Raw genomic sequence first — 7,698 nt, forward strand, 5'->3', positions numbered from 1 at the left:
CGTTAGTGCTCGGGTTGCCTCCCGAGAAGCACTTATTTAGAGTCTAAGCTCGACTCTACCTTGTGGGTATATTCAGGTAAGTTCATGGAGCCATAGCTCCTCTTTATCATCTTTAGAATTCTCACCGTTATAAAGTTTGAAACGATGTCCTTTTAACTTGAAAATGCCTTGTGATGGGTGACTTACCTTTACTGTATCGTACAGGAAAATATTCAGTGCCGTAAAAGGGATTGCTCCATTAGGTTCAGAAGTGGTAATACGAGGGTCTGCTACATCTAATAGTACTTTGTCTCCAACCTTAAGTTGATTTGATAAAACATTGAGTCTGTCATGGCGTGGTTTTGGTTTATCGTGTGTTCTCAGTTTCTGTGTCTGCCATTCATCTAGTTCCTCGATCTGTAGCCTTCGTTCTTCATAGATGGGTCCTTTTTTGTTACTTGAACATGACTCATGTATGCTCTTCAAATGTATTTCTTGCAAAGAAGGTTGCACCACATGATCATTATTAGTAGCATGATTTATACAACCACCCTCAATATTTGATGTGTTACTCGAATTACGAGCTTCAATAGTGATTGTTTCATCACCCACACGAAGTGTGAGTTCACCAGTACCAACATCAATAATAGTTCTAGTAGTTGCTAAAAAGGGCCTTCCTAAAATCAAAGGTACGTCACTATCCTCTTCCATGTCTAGAACAAGAAAGTCAATTGATAATATAAATTTATCGATTTTGAAAAGTACATCTTCAATGATACCCCTAGGAAATCTGATGGTTTTATCTGCTAGCTGAATGCTCATCCTAGTTTGTTTGGGTTTTCCAATAACTAGTTGCTTTTGCAATTCACAACCGCATCATGCACGGTTAACCAATCCAAACCAAGAATAACATCAAACTCGTCGAACGGCAAAAGCATCAAATCGGCCGGAAAACAGGATTCTCGGATTATTAGAGGGCATCTCTTACACACTTTATCAACAAGTACGCATTGACCCAAAGGGTTTGATACTCGAATTATGAGCTCAGTAGACTCAATAGGTAGAGTCTTACTGGTTGCTAAGGTTTTGCATACATATGAATGAGTAGAACCAGGGTCAATCAATGCAATCACATTAGTATCAAAGAGAGTGAAGGTACCAGTGATGACGTCGGGGGAGGATGCCTCCTCTCGTGCGCGAATGGCATATGCTCTAGCAAGAGTACGGTTCTCGGCTCGATCGGCCGTATCAGAGGCCCCCTCTGACTACCACCCTGCCTCCTAAAATTCTCGGTGGTCTACCTCTAGATGTCACTCCACTAGGTCTTGCACCTTGAATCTTATTCTTCTCATCCAGCTCCGTGCAATCTCTAATGAAGTGGTCCTTCGAACCGCATCCGTAACAGGCCCTGCTAGTAGACTTGCCCCAACATTCACCTAGGTGTCGTCTTCCACATTGGGGACATTCAGGTTTCTCGTGACGATTATTGCCCACACTAGCTACCGAAGTAGCTCGAGAGCCCATCGATGGTCTTGCCCTGATGGAAATTCCCGCAGTCGCCCTCGACTTATTAATGTCCTCCCTGAACTTCTTTACAGCTGAGAACGGAGCTTTACCCGTCGATCTTTTACGGTAATCTCTAGCTTCAAATTCAGCCTTCCTCTTCTCCTTTCCAAGTTCTTCCGCCTTGCAGGCTCGTTCGACTAGTGTTACGAATTCTTTTATTTCCAAAATACCCATTAGTAGCTTTAAATCTTCATTCAATCCTTTCTCGAATCTTTTGCACATAGCAACCTCATCAGCTACACACTCCCAGGCATACCTACTGAGTCTTACGAATTCATGTTCGTATTCAGATACAGTCATACGGCCTTGCTTGAGTTCCAAGAACTCCTTACGCTTCTGATCAATGAACCGTTGGCTAATAAATTTCTTTCGGAATTCCGTTTGAAAGAAGTCCAAGTTACTCGCTCATTCGGGACTATGGAAATCAAGGTCCTCCACCAATAGTAGGCTGAGTCTCGCAACAAAGATACAGCACATTTTAGACATTCGTCAGGTGTGCATGACAATTCATCGAACACCCGAATGGTGTTATCAAGCCAGAACTCGGCCCTTTCGGCATCATCAGTTACTATGGCCTTGAACTCCTCGGCCCCACGCTTCCTAATCAAGTCTACAGGTGGCTTACTCAGCCTCACAGGATCAGCGACTGATGGCATTACAGGCTCTTGGGGTGGATTATTCAAATTTGGGAATTGTTGGACAGCCGGGTTGGTTCGGGCATATTGCGCGACCCACTCATTCATCATGGTAAAGAAGGCTTGTTTAGCCCCCTCACCTTGATTATTCGCAGATGACTGAGGTTCAACAGGCGGCGTCCCTTGTGCAGGAGCAGCCGCTACGCTCTCAACGTCATCCGCTAGGGTTCTTTCTACACCGGGATCCATTTACTAATCAAAACAAAAACATTTCAACCGTCAGAAGTCATCACCCTTTTAAACATTAACATTAAGGCATGTATAGCTAGACTCATACGTGCTATGGTAGTCCTAGAACCGACTAAACCATAGCTCTGATACCAATCAAATGTAACACCCCGAACCCGAAACCGACACCGGAGTCGAACACGAGGTGTTAACTGACTTTAACCCCTTATAAAATTTATTTTCCAGACACTGCCCAATCTGTGTACTAGTCGTTTTAAAAATCATATCTTCAGTTTCGTAACTCAAAAATCAGTTTCGTAATTTTTCCCAGAAACTAGACTCATGTGCCCATCTATGTATTTTTTTCTAGAATTTTTGGTCGGGCCAATTAGTACAGTTTATAAGTCAAAGTCTCCCATGTTGCAGGGGTCGACTACACTGACCTTTGCCCATTACGACTTGGATATCTCCCTGAACAGAGCTTCAATACTGATGCCGTTTGTTTCTATGGAAACTAGACTCAGAGAGGAATCTATACATATATGGTATGACTCCTAATTATCTCTGGTTAATTTATAATGAATTTCCAAAGTCGGAACAGGGAATCCAGAAACCGTTCTGGCCCTGTCCCACAAAAATCTGATTATCTCTTAATATGCTGCCCATATGATCTTTTCGTTACTTCCTCATGAAAACAGACTCATCGAGCTTCGATTACATAATTTATTCATCAATTAATTCCACTCCTACTATTTTTAGTGATTTTTCAACCTCATGACACTGCTGCTGCCAGCATCTGTTACGAAAGTAACTAGGTCCATTTCATGCCTACCCTTGATCCAACTCAATCGAACATTCGTGCCATTTTCGCATGGCTTAAAGTTTACATGCCAAAGTTCAAACACAACGTAATAGCTTATACATGCCAAAATGTTCTTCTAAGCCAACTAAGAAGAAAGTACCAAAACTTGCTATCCGGTGTGATGACTTCGATGACGGCCCGATCACGCAAAAAGAGATGTGTCCAAGAAACCTAGAATAGGTGACAAGGAAACACCGAGTGAGTTTATAACTCAGTAAGTCATAAGCTATGCACTACCATCCATCAATAACATTATCACAAGAGAAAACAAAATGGAACGAGGCTAATTACTCCATCCATTCCGAACCATACCATAGTTCCTCCAACCTATCGATTCAATTTCATATCAATTCATGCATTCACATTCCATATACTCATCAATAGGACATTGAAGCATTTTCATAAATCAATTTATTTTCGTTACAATCAAACGACTAAACGGCCTTTTACCCATCCTACGATAAATTTTATGTACGTGACTTCAAGTATAGTTGTCACATAGGTTCAAACTTACCGAGCTCAACACCAAGTATAAGCATAGCACCTATTAGCCATGTACTCAAGACACTTACCCGATCCGCTGTCCGCGATCGACTCAATAGTGTCACACACTTAGTGTCCATAATGATTCACGAATGTATATTGAGTCCGCACACTCAGTGCTATATAATCAACTCGCACACTTAGTGCTACGTAATCAAATCGCACACTTAGTGCTACATAGTCAAACTCGCATACTTAGTGCCGCATGGTCAATTCGCACACTTAGTGCATCATATTCATTTCGCACACTTAGTGCAACATAGTCAAATCGCACACTTAGTGCTGTACAATTTAATCCCGTGCACTTAGTGCCAATCTCATGGTCATAAATGGTTATACCCGCACGTTTAGTGCCGAGATCAACAACTCAGTACATCTTACCTCTTTTCTTTTCATTCAACAATTTCATCATCACATACGTACATGCATATATATATATGTATATTTATTCATTCCATTCAGCATCAATACATAAACATTATGACCATTTGAAATAATACCAACTACATGCTTAATGACTTACCTTGTGTTGGGTAAGACGGTTCCAACTCGACTACTCAGTGATCTTTTCTTTGCCTTTATCGGATCTAGTTCCCTTTTGCTCTTGAGCTTAAGTTCAACCAAATTTAAAATAGTCATTAATCGACTATTCAAGTATTACTTTCAGAATAATATATATATTGATTTGACCTTCACACACATAGATTATAGTAAGCTTTATAATAGTCAATAAATAACTCATTGGCAAATTTTCATTAATGTTTACAACAAAATCACATATTCACTACGAGCTGTTTTCCTGAGCAGTAGTCGCTAAATTGTTTATAACTGGAGCTACAAAACTCCAAATCACTAGCCGTTAATTTTCCCTGAATATAGACTCGTATATCTTCCATCCATAAAATTTTCAGAATTTTTGGCTTGGCCAATCAATACCAGATTTTTCTTAAAGTTTCCCCTATTTCACTGTTTGACTATTCTGACCACTCTTCACTACGAATCAAATTTCTCATTTTACAGAATTCAAAATGTGTTGTATTTGATCTCATTTGAAACTAGACTCATTAAGGAGTCTAAGCATATAAATTTTATCTTATAATCATTTTTGTACAATTTATAATGATTTCCTAAAAACAGAACAGGGAATCTAGTAGTCATTTTGACTCAGCCCCACAATACTTCAAATATCTCAAGATCGGTAACTCTTTTGTTTTTATAGTTTCTTTTGTAAGAAAATAGACTCTTCAAGCTTTAATGGCATAATTCACTCAGCTTCTAATTCAACTCCTACAAATTATGGCGATTTTCCAAAATCACCTTACTGCTGCTGTCCCCAAACAGATTATTACCAAATCAAATACTAACATTAGCATTTCACCTTAATAGCTAGCTTACCAAGCCTTAATTTAACATAATAATCTTTAACATATCTTTCACTTTTCATCAACAACTATCAAAAAGCTCAAGCACTCATCAATGGCAAAACACAAAATCATCATCAATCCACAAAATTGAACCATGGGTTTTTAGAACTCAAGTCAACTACTAAAACATGCATGCATCTCAAGAACAACATCAAACATACCTTAGTCTAGCAAACCACCATAGCCGATTTTCTCAAGCTCTTCCCCTTCCTTTCTTTCCTCTATTCGGCCAAAGGTGTTCAAGAATGAACACATTTTTTTTGTTTTCTTTCCTCAACTCACGGCAACAAGGGGGGGTATGGATGAGACCATTTTTTTTTCATCACCCTTCCTTTTCATTGTTTAATTACCATGCTCTTTATTTTATTTTTCTTAGCATACATCACTAGCATAACATGTTGGTGACATGTTTCCACCCATAGCATGGGCAGCCACTATGCTTTAATTTGGCTAATTTGACATGCAAGGACAAACACTTTCCCACATATATTAATGGGCCACTTGAACACTTGCCTAGCATATTTCTAAATTGTCTCACATAAGTCCCTACTAATAAATTCCACATACACTGACCAAATTAAAGTATGGAACTATCACACAAGCATTTACGCACATCATAAACACAGAATATAATCTTTAATTATTTATAAGACTCGGTTTTGTGGTCCCGAAACCACTTCCCGACTAGGGTCAATTTTGGGCTGTCACATTACTTACCGATTTTCGCTCACTGTGGTCAACCTCATCCTTACCTTTACTTACCACAATTTCTTACCTCAATTCTGGTTTAGGTACAACTAAACCTTCTTTATTTTGAACAGTAATCGTATTAAGCTGTTCCCTTAGGTCAGATTTAGTGTTACTCGGCAAGCTGCCTTGTGGTCGTTTAGAAATCAATTTAGCAAGCTGGCCTATCTAAGTTTCGAGCCATTGGATCGAAGCTTGTTGATTCTTAAGTGCTTTTTTGGTATTCTAAAAATGAGTTTCTAACATCGAGATGAATTTTGTTAACATCACCTCAAGGTTCGACTTCTTTTCCGACTGGTAAGGTAGTTGTTGAAAACTTGGGGGATGTTGTGGCCTTTGATTTCCTTGGCCACCCCACGAGAAGTTGTGATGCTTCCTCCAACCAGCATTATAAGTGTTACTATATTGGTTATTTTGAGGCCTAGAATTATTATTACCCATATATTGAACTTGTTCCTCCTCAGTGCTAGGGTTAAAATATTGATATTCTGTGTGTACTCCTCCTTCATTTGAATCACACATCATCACTGGATGTACCTGAGTAGAACCATACAAACCTTCAAACTTTTTATTTAATAGTTCTACCTGGTTAGATAGCATAGTAACTGCGTCGAGGTTGAAAACACCGGCTGCATATGTCGGCTTTGTTCTCATGACTTGCCATTGATAGTTATTCAGTGACATCTCTTCAATAAATTCATAAGCCTCTTCAGGTGTTTTGTTGTTTAAAGTTCCAACGGCAGCTACGTCGATGAGTTATCTTGTTAAAGGGTTCACATCATTGTAAAAAGTCTGAACCTGCAGCCATAGAGGTAACCCATGGTGAGCGCACCTTCTTAATAGGTCCTTGCATCTATCCCATGCATCATACAGGGTTTCTAGATCCATCTGCACAAAAGAAGAGATATCATTCCTGAGTTTAGCCATTTTAGCCGGCGGAAAATATTTTAGTAAAAAATTTTCGGTCATTTCTTCCCAAGTTGTGATTGACCCTCGTGGTAACGAGTTCAACCATTGTTTAGCTTTATTCTTCAATGAGAATAGAAACAACCGAAGGCGTATGGCATCGTCAGAAATGCCATTGATCTTAAAAGTGTCGCAGAACTCCAGAAAATTTGCCAGATGAGTGTTTGGATCCTCATCCTGCAAGCCATCTGTAACAGTCTGGTTTTGACCCTAGTCGAAATAGTGGTTTCGAGACCACAAATTCGAGTCTAAAAAATATTTTAATATTATTTTCTGTGTCTGTGATATGTGAATTTATATCTGTACAATTTCTGTGTTTAATTTGTCTGTTTCTGTGCTTAATTCTGAAAAATGATTAAATAGCGAAAAGTGTAAAACTTGAGTACTAGCTGAAAAAGCACCTATTTGGCTTGGTCTTTAAAATAAAGGTCCTTGCATGTCAATTGTACCATTTGTTTAAATGGTGGACAATTATGGGCATTAGTGGATGGAAATTCATGTTTTAATAACAAGGGCAAAATGGAAATTGATTAACATGTTAATAGTAATCAAAAACCAAACAAAATGTGGCCATTTTGTTCATTTTTCTCTACCGAAATTAGAAAAGAAGAAAGGGTTTTAAGCTTCATTTCATTCGGCCATGAATATCTATGATTAAGGTACGAATTTTTGTCTATTTTTGATAATTTCTACATTTCTGTAATCGTTGCTTCGTGTTCTTCAAAGCCCATGTCTGAATTTCTGTTTC

At 38.9% G+C, this 7,698-nt stretch overlaps 1 non-coding gene across 1 annotated transcript; it reads left to right on the plus strand.

The window, feature by feature from the left end:
• Window positions 1–6,798: 6,798 nt before the first annotated feature.
• On the plus strand, window positions 6,799–6,905 carry LOC121230055 (small nucleolar RNA R71). Its single transcript, XR_005928007.1, has one exon. It is a non-coding gene; the product is annotated as a small nucleolar RNA R71 (small nucleolar RNA).
• The last annotated feature ends 793 nt before the right edge of the window (window positions 6,906–7,698 follow it).

Source organism: Gossypium hirsutum, chromosome A05, assembly GCF_007990345.1.
Source record: "Gossypium hirsutum isolate 1008001.06 chromosome A05, Gossypium_hirsutum_v2.1, whole genome shotgun sequence".
Taxonomy (NCBI): Eukaryota; Viridiplantae; Streptophyta; class Magnoliopsida; order Malvales; family Malvaceae; genus Gossypium; species Gossypium hirsutum.